The sequence below is a fragment of the Stigmatopora argus genome, chromosome 11 (assembly GCF_051989625.1).
Source record: "Stigmatopora argus isolate UIUO_Sarg chromosome 11, RoL_Sarg_1.0, whole genome shotgun sequence".
Taxonomy (NCBI): Eukaryota; Metazoa; Chordata; class Actinopteri; order Syngnathiformes; family Syngnathidae; genus Stigmatopora; species Stigmatopora argus.
Genome location: NC_135397.1, coordinates 11,493,463 through 11,507,500, shown reverse-complemented (window position 1 = coordinate 11,507,500; position 14,038 = coordinate 11,493,463). Strand labels below are relative to the sequence as shown.

Sequence of the window (14,038 nt, the reverse complement as noted above, 5' to 3'; positions counted from 1 at the left end):
CAACGGAAGAATTTGGGTTTGATTGACCTCTTGTGAGAAGCGAGGATTAGAGGCCAAACATAATAATGGGAAAGTCATTGTGTCAGCGGATTACGCAACTATCTTCATTTGACAGCCAGTTCCCTTGTGTGTGTTGGGAGGGGGAGGTTTAAAATGGGAACACAGTAACTTTTTTTGTTATATTTTCATATTTGGAAGTGTGACAATTCTACTTGATCTTTGATGAAAGAAATTGTATAGAATCGTGAGGTGCTTAATTCACAGCTCACACTCACTGTTCATCTCTTTTTATACTTTTACATATGTAGTTTATTTCACTCAGGTGTGGGCATACCAGAAGGACCAAAACCCAAAAATTCTGGATAAAATCTCATCCATTGTGAATTTCTACTCTAAAAGTATGTTTAAAGAATAACTATCTTATTCATCCTACAGGAAAACTTAATCCAAAGGGGACTGCACCCAACTCTAAACATAACTATATAGCATATTCACACCCAAACCAAGAGCGACAATCTTTGCTGTAGTTAGAACAGAGAGACAGTAACACCACAAAATTACCCACCTTCCAGTTTATCATCAGTAGTCATAATTGGCCTTTTTAACAATTTCAGAAATCCTATTATTGTATCCACCTTTACTGCCTAATGGAATTGTTCAGAGATCACACCATGCCATTTATCTCCAATCTGGCATAATCTGTATTTTAAAATGAATAAAATTCCTTTTCCTTTTTAACACATTAGGTTCAAGAGAATAAATTATCTACATCACATATTCAAAACTAATGCATTTGTATGATGTAAAACATCCCCAGGTATCAACTTTCTTTGAAACGATTAAATCAGGTCAGCACTCAAAATAAAGAGTCAACATTGTAGGTCACCTTAGACCTATCATTTTTTGTAAACAAAATAATGGATGTCCTTCCACAAATGTCAACATTGGAGATCACCTTAGACCAATAATTCTTTGTAAACAAAATAATGGATATCCTTCCACGAAACAAAAGTGGTGGTTCTCCACTATAAAACATTGGTCACCGTGTCTCAGTGAAACTTGGGGACTGCTTAGGGTCTTGGGATGTGGATGGTTTCACTTGTGGTTGTGGTTGGCACACAGGGTGGTCTCGGTAGCACAGCTTTCATCAAAGGTGGCTGAAATAGTCCCTTTCCTCTGTTGCCAGCGCAGCGGTTTGTTACACTGCATGACTGACATGCATCTAAGAATGAGTACACTTACAAATACGCATTCATAGGCACATATTGAAATATACTGTAGTTTTTGGTGCCTGGACTAGCAATAATGACAGTGACTATTAGGATATGTACTAATTCTCACAGGTCATTTGTCTAAATGTTGGTTCCCTATTTGGGGATTTTTATTAGCAAAGAATTATCCAGTAAAAAACACAAATGTCTTATGATATTTTAATCAGAGGTCCAACTTGAAAATAGACTCGTACACTTAAATATGGACACTGTTTGGAAGAGTATGGGCAACTATTCCACAAAGTGATAATATGACTCACTCCAACTCATCAAGATGACACCTTTTCCACCAATCTGGTGCTCTACAAGTGCAATCAGTGGATTGCTGTCAGGTGCTTTTTGTTTCCTGCAGAAACCTCATTGGTTAAACTGTCTGTACTGGATGGCTTGGAACAAAGCCCTGCACTCACTGTGGACCTTGAAGACCAGTTTGCCCACCCCTGAATTATAGGCTGGCTTCATCTCAGTCGTGAAAAATGGACAATAAGAAGAAGAGCCTTGAGCTTGAAAAGTCCAGGATCTCTTTCTGTGAGTATGTGTATTTCTTATCTTCCTTCCATAAAGAGACTGATGCCTATAAGTAGGTGCACTCACTTTAGGGCACTTAGGGAAGTGAAAGGTTGCAAGGCTAACCTGCTAGCTTTCAAGTCGTCATAATTCTGTGTACATCCCCTGCGACACTTCACATGGGGATTCCACATGGCAAATGAAATCGCACTGACTTTGTAATGTGTGTATTCAATCATGTTTCTGTATCTCATTCCTCATTTCCTCTTAAAGTCATTTCTCTCACCTTCATTTTTTTACAGTCCATTACAAAAAACAATAAAGGGACTATGTATCATTATAAAACAGTTGCCCGTTTAAAAAGCACTCAAATATACCATTCTCAATGCTCAAGGAGCATCATGAAATCATGATGTTTTATTTCCTAATAACTTTCACACCTTTCAATGCCACAACTGACTAGAAACACCACAAAACACAGCACCAGCTTCAGAGCCTCACATTCCGCTAATATGAATTTCAATGCAATCTTCCAGTGAGTGAAGGGAACCATTGCAATAGGTCACGGACCGCCGCGATAATGGTGCCGGGAGCGGTCAGTGGCTCTGACAAGAGCATATTGAACACAGGTTAAAAGTTAACACAATGATCAAATGGCCAAGATTCGCACGCTTGCCTGCGTGATGTGATAATAAGCAAGTCGGGGAAGAGGGCGCTTGTTATTGGACAAGCAATTGCCGCTTATTGCAATAAGAATGCCTTATCGTCTGATGCATAACTAAAATGGCTGCAAGGGACTAGATTGAATAAGAAATTCCATTTAGTCAATTTTATTTAATTATACAGTAACACACTGACATCGTGTATATTCTCGTTTGTCAGTTGGAGCAACACTGTTAATTAAACAACCAGTACTTGGACCTATATTACACCTAAAGGACAGACAATACCTAGATAATGTGCATCCTGGTGAAATAAATTAGTTTTAAAAAACTGAAAAAAACAATAGATTTAATTTATCTTAATGTATAAATGTGGGGGGAAAATCTAAATAAAAGCCAGTCTTTGCAGAAATTATTTTATCAATATTAGTATTTTATTTGCCAATAAAATGCAAGTAACCCAGATTGTCCACCCTCACTTGTGACATGAACAATACCCATTGTCCCATGCACCTGTATTCAAATCTTATGTGCTTGAGTTTGACTGACGTCATACAATTCACTCTAAACGGTGTCATTTTTTACTTTTAAAAATGTCTTTCTCTATTATCAGTGGTCTAAAAATGTGAGCTTTTCATACTTAAATCCTTTGAGCAATCGTCTATCACCTGAAGATCATATGTACTTTGTGCCGTCTGTCTCTTTGAGTGACGTCCCATCCTTCTTGCTATTAATTACACCGTGTTGCTTGTAGTAGAGCGCCGTGATGTTGGGGTCTAATGTGTTACTCCACAGAAAGTGTTTAACTTTCAAATAAATAAAAAAATAATAATAATCAACAATAATTGAGAAATCGATAGTACAGCAGCGAAAACAGGAATATAGAAGAGTGGTTGACTGAACAATTGGATTGTATGAGTGCTGCTTTTAGCTTGGCCCCTGCATGCTTGGTGACGATTCAATCATCATGATTTATAGAAATTTAATAATAATTATGAAGTATGAAGAATAATGATAATAATAATGATAATATTAATGATAATAATAATGATAATAATAATGATAATATTAATGATAATAATAATGATAATGGTGGTATTAATGGTGATAATAATAATCATAATTTGATGATAATAATAATAATACAATGAATAATAAGAATATAATAATAATAATACAAAGAATAATACGAATAAGAATAATAATGAAGTCATCGGTGGTGAGACTCCATTAAAACATCGCAGCGCGATACCAATCTGCAACTTTATTATTAACAGCCGCTGCCGCTCTCCATTTTGTATTATCAGAAAACACAGTCATTAAAAAGCATTTGACCTTTTTGCAGTGAGCGCTGAGAAATTAGCTCCTGTGTCGGCCCTCCTCCCCCCGCTCCCTCACCGCCGCGCGAATAAATCACTTGACTGCCAATTGTAATGAAACGCCTCCTTTTAGCTCCGAGTAGCGTTACGGCGCGTCTCTGCCTCAACTCCGCCCGAGGAGATAGCAGCGTAATTAAATGTTACATCTGCCAATTGTCTCACTGCGACAATGAGGAGGAGGCGGAGGCGCAGGCGGATGAGGAGAAGACAAGTCAGGTGAGAGGAATGAAAAAGAGACAGGTAGAAGGGAATGTACAAATGAGACTTTTGGCCTTGTTGTCATTGTCCTGCTCTCTATTGATTTGCTATGTCTGGAATGAGAGGTGGTGGCCACACTCTATACTGGGGTATTCGGCCTCACAGGACTTGATTTTGATCAAGCTCTCAAACGCAGTTAACTTATTTTCCTCTTTATGTATTTTTATGCCATATCCCCCTCGCAAATATTAAAAAAAATTGCCTGACTATCCCAACAAAATTAGGAGTTTAAAGTACAAAAGAGTTTTTAACTGTAGAATGAAATTCAAAATTCAACAGAGAGATACATTGCCATTTAAAACACAGAATTCTGCAAATAAATATTTGTATTTCATTCCGTCATTATGAAATGATCTGGTCAGAAAGCCAAATTTTTTGCATATTTATCGTTTTACACCACAGTAAGCATGCTAAACGTAATACTACGCTGCATTTGTTTACCACCGCTGAAATGAGTCGCTACAGATCTGCCTGAGCAATTAGCAAAGAGCTCCAGGGGGTGCAGCCAACACACACACTTGCCAATCATTTATTTATTTAATACTGTGTTAATGGAAGGCATGTCTGCATTTTGGATAGATTCACCTTTTTATCAATTTACCGCCTGGTCTGTTAACATCATAATATTTATTGACCTGTTTCTTTGTTTATGAACTCTTATTCAATACTCAAATTGACCTGCTTCAAGGATTAAAAAACAGTACAAAAAGATAATTTCTTTATCATTTAAGATTTGAGAAATGATTTTTTTTGGTCAGTTTGTTATTTTTAGGAGATGTATTATCCCATCTTGTGATTTAAAATAAAAACGAAAGACCTTAAATGCATTGATCAAGCATTTCCACCTCCCAACACTGCAGTCAGCGATTGGGCAATTTATTTCAATAATTTAACAGTGAACAGTACTAAAAAGGTTATCACGCACCAAGACAGATTCACAAATGAGAGCTTGGACCCCTTACAGCTGTATTGAAATGAAAATTTAGAATCTCAAAGATGAATTATTTCTGCCTCAAAGTACAACAATTATAATCATTACATACATTTGCAGTAAAACGTACTCCACGACCAACCCTAAAACTAAAGTTACCAACCTAATGATACTCCCCCATGCTATAACCCATCTGTATTACTACATGATGCTACTTTGTTCAAAATATACTACCTACCTATAGGTTTATACGAAAAGACTTTACAGTGCATCAGTAGGCCTGACGGTTTAAAGCGTGCTAGCGTGGCAAAAGAACAGGAACGTGATGGGCGGATCAACGGAGGGCTGAGCCGCAACATGCCTTAGGGAAGACACACAATTTCACTACAGCGCTAAATTGGATTTAACGGCAAATCATAGACAACAATAGTGGAGGTCTGCCCCACCCTAAAGCATGATTGTTTATGTGTGTAAGTGTAGTCTCATGAGCTCCATCTTGGTGAAGGTATGAAATCGTTCCGACTGTAAGCACCTTTTCTGAGCAGCCGTGTCTTGTTATCCGTTTAGCGGGGGACCTGGCGGGGGGTGGCCGCGGGCGTGTGCCACCTCCAACACACATCCGGAATATGGCCCGCCAGGCTTGCATGGCCTGTTGCGGCAGTGTGCTTACAGGTGCCACACATACCAAAAATCGCTGCTATGGTGGGGTATTGGTGCTTGTTTTTGGATCATACTTATTATATTTAATTTTCTTCACTATTTGATCTGAGGTTATTTAACGGATAATTAAAAATGGTCATCAAATTACATTTACAGTGTGTGCGCATTAGGGCACTCATACTTGCTAAGAAGGGCTTCCACAGATTGTCCATAGATGCCAAAACTTCAATCTTTTAATTCAATTGTTAATTTAGGTTTTAATGACATTATCAGTACTATTTTGGAATGACTCAGTTTAACAAAAAAAATTAAACTGCATATTTGACATACTTTCCTTGAGATGTATTCATGTCATCATAAGAAATGTAACATCTCTATATCATTGTACAACTAAAAAACACGTTAAACAATTGATATAAATAAATTATAATCTTTTGTTTATAGTACATATTACTAATTGTTGCCCTAGGCGGGACTTTGCAAAACTTAATTTAATCCGAGTGGGCTAACTCTCACGAAGCAAAACCATGCCAATTGTCAACAAGCTGTAAATGGTGAGACCACCGCCACCACACACAGACGCAAACACAAACACACCCTCAACCTCCTTCTGACTGTGATTGCAAACAAGCGATTAGCATGTGAAACAACTCAGACGGTGTGTAAGCAAGCAGATGTCTTTTGTCTTAGCAGGACGGTGTGTGCGTGTGAATGCTTCGTGGGGGTGCATGTGTGGGTGTCTCACTCAATGACACACCCAAGGCCACCCTTGCAGAACCTGGCTCATCTTTGCGCCAATTCCCCCCACCCTCCTAGAAAACAAACATGCAATCAAAAAACACTGAGCCAATTTCCTCCCTTTCTTAGGCTTAGCCTCTCGCTTCCTCTATTTCTCTCACTCGCTTATGCTCTCTCAGTATGGAAATGTCTGAAGTTTATGAAGCTCCCTCGACAACGTTGCTCCTGATCCGGCATGCAGGCCCGCAGCCAAATTATTTTATCTCTGAATGCATTAGAGTGATCTTCCAATTAGCCCTCATGCTCATAATACAAGCCCCAAAGTATGTGTGAAATTCTGCGAGGTGTGTGTTATTATGCGTTGACGGGAAGCGAGGAAAGTGAAGTGGCAAGGATGTGTGCTAGGTGGTGGTGTTGTGATAGTTCTGCTCGAGAGGTGAAATGAGGTGCTTATTGTGCACGCGGTGGTGGTGGTGGTGAGGGGCTGCGCGGGTATTAGGGAGGAGGGGGTGTTAGTCCAGGGCTCCTGTTGTAAAGTTTGCTGATAAGGAGAACCTGGCCCTTGAGCATCCATTCTCCTCGGTGTATTAGCGCCGCCTTATCAGGGTCCAGATAAAAACCAGCATGCCATTTGCCTTCGCTGGAATTAAGCCCTCCTGCTCCGCTTCCTCCTCCTCCTCTTCTTCCTCCTCTTGTCTGGCTAGAATAAACCGGGCGGGCCGCGATTAACCTCGACACTGTCCAATATCCTCGCTAGACTCCCGCCCGAAGATTAGCTGCCATTAGTTATGACCAACTAAATTAACCGCCGCCACCTTCCTGAGAGTGAAACCCGCACACAGCCCGACCATGTGTTTACCCTCTCTAGTCATGCATCTTTACTGCATATTAAGCACAAATATATATTTATTGTTTTCTCTTCTGTTCAGTTGTGGTTAGTGTTTGTGTGTGTGTCAGGGGTATGAGTTCCAGGTGACATGACTAGCAGTGTGGTATTCTAGATGTGTTCTTGCAAATATCAAATCATCTTCTCATATTTACACACACTGGGAAATTCGGGGTACATCGCCATGGTCTTATGTGAGCCAGTGATGCGGTGCCTTTTGGGAACAACTGTGGTAAACATAGTGTACTGCTAAATAAATATCATTTTGTGTTATTTTTCAAATTATGGCAGACCACTCCTAGAGGATATCATCAGAATTTGGGAGGTTAAGAGATAAAGTGGCCACTGCAAGGACGACAGAGAACAAAAGAGTTGAAAAGAAACACCTGTAATTTCTGTCACATCTCCTGCCACATAACACATGGCTTAGAGTTTAAGTGTGAACTGTTTTTGTGAGTAATGCAGTCACATCTTCAGCTAAATATATTTAAAAGCTAAAAAAAATATAAAATATTTCCATGATAAAACCTGACACTATTAGCTTGTATAATAATAAAGTTCATACATCAATGCATAATACATGTGATACATATACAATAAGCTTTGTATAATTTTTATGTACATCCCCAGCTTTTTCACCATGTATTTAGGAATTTCATTTAATACACTTACAAAATAGAACGAAATTCTATTTTTTTTATGAATTAAACACCTGTCTTCAGAAAGATAATATAGCCCCGCTTTGATTGGATCCACTCAATTAGTTAATTGATTTTGGATATCTTTTTAAATTACTCAAATATTAATCAAAACTCATTTTTGCATTTTGACGACAAATATTATGAAGTATAGTTTTTAAATTTCGAAATATATGTAATGTAATATTCTTAATGGCCTTTTAAATATTCAGCTCACTCCAAATAACTAAATAGCTGGGAGGCGGAACTTGGATAGTAAATCAGTAAATGATAGGCATTGAATTATTTATTATGAAATAAAGAAATACAAAAACACAGCAAAGAGATAAGAGTGAATTCATTATCCAGACCGCTTAATCTAAAGGCTAGCGGGGGTCCCGTAGCATATCCCGCTGGCTATGGGTTGATGTTGTGGTACACCCTATACTGGTGTTCATTCACAGGCCATGAGACAAACAAGTTTTCTTGCTCATGTTTAGTCTACAGAAAATTTGAGGTTTTTAGGGGATGTGGCAGTAAACTGGATGGCCTGGAGAAAACATTTGTCAACTCCAATTTTTTTTCATATAATACAAAAATATAAGATGCTATATTGACTGCAGCAATTGCTACATCATTGATATAGTGACAACTAATTTCCCAAAGCATCCAGCACCTTTCTATTTTTCTTGCTCCATGCCGGCCACTCGTTCGGCTTGGCGTGCTAGATAATACAGTTGAAAAACATGTTGTCATATTCCCGTCCGAGTGCGCCGCTTCAAAAGCAGATGAGGTTTACTGCTCTCCATCGTGTAAAAACCACAACCGGACAACAAAGCCAAGAGGCACTTCCTCCCCCCACTGCCCCCTACCACGCGCCACCCTCTTCCCTGGTTTCATCTCCCATCGGCACTTGGCTCCATAGTGGAGAACCTGTTTATCTCTGTGTACAATTAAGAGTGTGAAATTTGAACATGCTGAATTAAGTTGCAGGGGGGGAAAAATCCCGCTTTTGTTCCAAATGCAACCTCAGGAGAGCTCCGAACCAAAACAGCCATGCAGAAACATAAACAGGCTCTTTCTCAGTCTCTTGACCACAATTGAGTTGTTTTTATCACACTGTCATGCAACCGCAAAAGCTAGAGGAGAATCTCATGTGACCTTTACTGTTTTCAAACAACCAATACAGGGTAATACATGAGCCCGATCAAAAGTCTATTCTTTAGAAAGTTAATAATGCAAAGTAGTGATTGACACAAGTGACACTATCACAGATTTTTACAAACTAATTAAATGATAGAATCTTGTCAAGGAGTATTGAAAAACTAAATTATCAAGACACACAGATCCATAAGTATTGCAATTGTTAGGAAAAATCATTTTTATAACACTGTGGCTCATAGTTAATAAATAATGACTTGAGTGAAAGTCAGGATCCAGCAGAGGGCGTATGACTAACTGAAAAATGAGTAGGTAGTCGAGAACACTCGTTGTGTTTATCTTACGATGCGCTGAAATATGAAATTGAAAGTGGGTCAGAGGAGGAACTAAGTCCCGAATAACATAATTCCATGTAGATAACCTTCGAAAATAAAACCAGGATTTTTTTTACAAGTGCACTTTGGGGGACGCTGGCTGGGGCCAAAAACTCCTGCTTTATGAAGCCTTGGTGTTTTGTTTTCTATATATTTGTTAATTATGACAGCCAGTTCCCATGATAACCATATAACACCAGTATATTTTACTGCAGTTTAGTCCAACAACAACCCAATTCATTGGCAGGATTCATTTGTCACTTGGTCAAAGCTGTCGTCAGTAAAATATTTGATTAAAACAACAGAATCCTTCCCTTGTATGTGTTCAATCCACTCAGCTCACTGCTTGGTCAGGCAGAAAAAAATAGAGACTTAAATTGGAAGTGTTTGTGTTGGAGCAATTACCTACAAACACACATTAACCACTTTTCCGATAAAACGACTGAATTTATTCTTCACAGAAAACAAACAAACAAACAACTATAGCGTTGGTGGTCACAGTAATGAAACTAAACGGAACGGAAGAGGCGCAGTGCGTGAAGAAGCCATTTTTGTGTGATTTCAATAGTAAGTAATGTGACAGTGTGACTTTAAAACATTAAAAACATGACTTAATAATTGTCACTGGTATTAAGTGACACATCAATCTGTTTATACATTTTGCCTTATCTTTCATATTTCTTTCTTATAAAACAAAAATATCATTCTACACAAAACGTGTTATAATTTTAAGGCAAATCTGGTAACACCTGTTGATGTCGTCATTAGTGGTCGCTTTTCAATGTTTGGAAATGTCAAAGAGAAATTGGTTTAACAATATGTGACACGGATTTTCATTTAGATGACATGCAAAGATGTGTGTATAGCAATAGACTGGCTGTCATAGTGTAATTGCACAAACTTGTCCCCTCAAACAAATGGGTTGTTTCCTTATAGTTTAAAGTTAGTAGTTTGTTGGTAGTATATATTACAGTGAACAATGTAAGGCTGGCATGGTCAAAATGCAGAACGTATGTCTGAGTTTGCTCATAATCAATAACCGGTCCACATTCATTCAATTCTGTTTTAGCTGACCCCATGGCAGCTGAATTTGAGCCTGACACGGAGCCCACCGCGGCCACCAACAAAGCAACCATCTCGCCGTGGCGGCCTCCCCCTCAAAAGCGTGAGTAAACCGTCTTCCGACTGTCACTCAAACTTCCCCCGAGCCCACCGCCGTCATACTCGCTATCACACCTCCGGGTGCCGCCGAGCCCACCGTCGCCATACTCGCTATCACACCTCCGCCTGCCGCCGAGCCCCCCGTTCCCCTCCTCTCCTCACCTCTAATACCAATTTAAATCGTTTGCGACGTGCCTTTTCCTCCCGCTGCCATTATTCAAAAAGATCATAATAGTTTTCCCTCTGCCCAAAGCACAAAAAATCAATTATTTCCCCACAAAGACTTGAAAGTACTTAGCTCGGGCCTGCGAGGGGAAAAGCTGTGGGTTATATCAAATTGAAACTGCACTCATTACACAGGCACACAATTAGTTACCTCTGGTCTGCCTGCCGCGCTTTAATTTCTGTGGACTGCATATCTGTATTATAACAGAAACAAGCATGCAAATGCTATTGTTGGGGATTTAGAGAAATCAATAGGATGGCTGGCGAGCAGCGTTTGGTGGCGCTGTCACTCAAAATCTGCTGCCGGCAACAGATAAAGGTCTGAATTCAAATTAGCGCCAAAGCAGGCCTGTGACATCACAAGTGACATCCCGAATAAAAGGGACAGCTTCATGATATATGTAATTATTCTCCCTCGCATTTGCACCCCATTTTCTTCTTTGCCTGCCTCACTTTCTGCTCATTGTGTATACTTGTGTAACTGTGTTTTGCATAAAGGGATTAGGAGAGCCTTAATGAGAAACTGTAATTGTTTTTTTTTCCTCCTTCCTCCCAGCACTGGCTCAGTGAATATGTTTGTGCTTGTGAGAGAGGGAGACACTGAAAATATGTCTTGAATGAATGTTTAATGCAGGATGAATGCGCTGTTGAAATCATATTGTTGTGTGTGCGTTTGTTTTATTTCTATCAGAAGAGGGCTGGTGTGAAAGCTACCAAGGTCTGTGAGAACATCTTCTGTACGCTATGAAATACGTCCAAGTATTGAGCCACGAGTTGCTAGTTACCAATCCTTTGCGACTGTTACTGAGCTTCTCTGCACACACACACATGCGGCTGCTAATTTAAAACCTAGCCAGTGCATAATACACACAGATTATCCCACAAGTATTTATATACTGAATACAGCAGCTCACCGTGTTTTAATGCGGTGAAAACTTTACCTCAAATCTTGCTCACAAAATGCTCGTCACATTAACTCTTTTAGCTTATTCACAAAAAAGTTATACATAGTACAAATGATATGTATATATTTATATATTGATGTATGTATTTTAAATACAATTTTTTATTAGAAGTAAACAAGGCTTTTTCCATTTTTGTCACTTAACAGTGCCAGTTAATGTCTAGTATTGTTGCTGTAAAATTAGGATTTAAACAGCAAATTGGCTACTCCATTGTCTTATTTAATGATCAGCAGAATTTCAAATTGTGTGTCAGTATAGTGCTGTCTGACATAATAGTAGGACATTAAGGGTTACTGTTTTTTAACCAGGCCTAGCAAAATGAAAGAAAAATTCAGAGATAAATACCAAATAAAATTTTCATTTTTTTTATTAGATGTTACATCAGACCTTTTTTTTCATCATTTACCAGTTCCATAATAAACATCGCAAATTTACAATTTGTGAAAGGTACAAGACGTCAGGAAGATCTCAAAATATAGCAAAACAATTGCACATTTCATTATATTTTCAGATATCCAAACACCCAATTTACGGACAAAAAGATAAAGATTCCCCTTTGCTATTTCCGAACCCGTTTGAACAATTATATGTCTTTGTGATATAAAGTTAGGCCTCTTATGCGGAAGGAATGCATCAGTATTTTCAATTCTACTACTGTACGACAAAATGAACCATTAATTTTGAGGAATTAGAGAATGACAATAGCGCTGGTGAACTTGGAAATGACGGAGGTGATGGTGAAATCATTCAAAAGCACAATAATAGTTCAGTTTTGGACAAAAATCATTCGATCAAGTTTTTACCATGCATTAGTTACGTCTCTACGCTGTAGACTTTGTCATGTTGTATTATTCTAGACGACTGTCTGAATATGAGTGAGATGACAACTGAAGACTTAAACTAAAAAGTCTGAAACAAACTGGAAAAAAATGTGCAGCCGTTCTCAATCAAGTGTCTGATAAGTGTATATCAAATGTAGGTTATGGAGGTTGATTGAGACATGTCAGGGGTAACACCACCTCACCACCCCCCTGCACTCTCTCCACTTTGCCCTTTCACCTTGTGTGCCAACGAGAAGTTCACTTTGGCAGCCATGTTTCTGCCTCGTCCCGCAAACAAAAGCCCTGTGCCCTGGGCTGAGCCAGAATGAAGTGGGCCAAAGTATGCAGGGGAGGGGAGAATGTGCCCTTTGTTGCCCTCTGGGCCATTCTCTCCATCGCTCATATCCTGCCCCCACCCGCCTCCCGCTTCCCACAGTAGCGAGTGGACTAGGGAGGGGCGGCGGCGGCCTTCATTGAGCAGCGGTTAAACGTTTTCACAGCGGCACAAAGCCTAGGCGGAGCAGGCAGGTGCACGACAGGCCCGGAAAGGAATGGAGGCAGAACAACAGGTTGACCTTAAAGGGACTGTAATCATGTAGCACCATTAACCCCACCAGACCCCACACCCCATCATCACCCTACCACTCGCTCCATCTCCTCCATGCTCTGGTCCTCTTTCTTCCTGTCCCTCACTGGCATGTGCACTGCTCACACTGGCTGGCATACTCACACCTCATTGGTGCTCATTTCACATAGCTGTCCGGTCAAGTGCAAGTAAAAAAGACACACACATGCGCCAGAGTGGCATTTATACGTCAAATAACACGTGCTAAGATAAGCACTTACGGACACGATCAGGCAGACGTGCACTTTGTCTTGAAGTCAAGATGCATCAATTGATGGAGTGCGTGTAGGAGAGAGGAGTGGTCACTGTCGTTTAACAGTACCAAATCTTAACTACTCATCGGTCTTTTAGAATTTATCTGGACATTTGCAAATGTGCTGTTGGTCTGTCTTCGTCTAATAAGCTGTCTATCAATCTACAGTATCTCAGGCATTCTGTCATTCCTTTACTCGACCATCCAACTATTAAAATAATTACATTCTTTCATTAGCTGTAGCACTTATCCTCACAAGGGTCGATCTCACATATATTTGGATTATTTTTCAGTTTGGTTCATATGTACGAGATGTGTGAGAGGAGCATTGAGAACAATCTTATGTTTAGTGGTTTGTGTGGCAATAGTATAGTTATTACAGGCCGTAAGAGATATGTGTCTGTTTGAGACCTTAATATTACCTTGGCTATCTGAAAAGTTGATCTTTGCTCCAAAAAGTTTGGATGACCCCCTTCTGAATTCC

The 14,038-nt window shown here is 39.5% G+C and overlaps 1 protein-coding gene across 1 annotated transcript in view; it reads left to right on the top strand.

Annotated features, from left to right (window-relative positions):
* The window catches only part of camkmt (calmodulin-lysine N-methyltransferase), a 119,184-nt gene extending 107,338 nt beyond the window's left edge, over positions 1-11,846 (top strand). Inside the window, exons 12-13 of the transcript XR_013304011.1 lie at positions 10,574-10,669; positions 11,582-11,846. The gene's annotated coding sequence lies outside the window, so the exon portion shown is untranslated. The remainder of the gene's footprint in view (positions 1-10,573; positions 10,670-11,581) is intronic.
* The last annotated feature ends 2,192 nt before the right edge of the window (positions 11,847-14,038 follow it).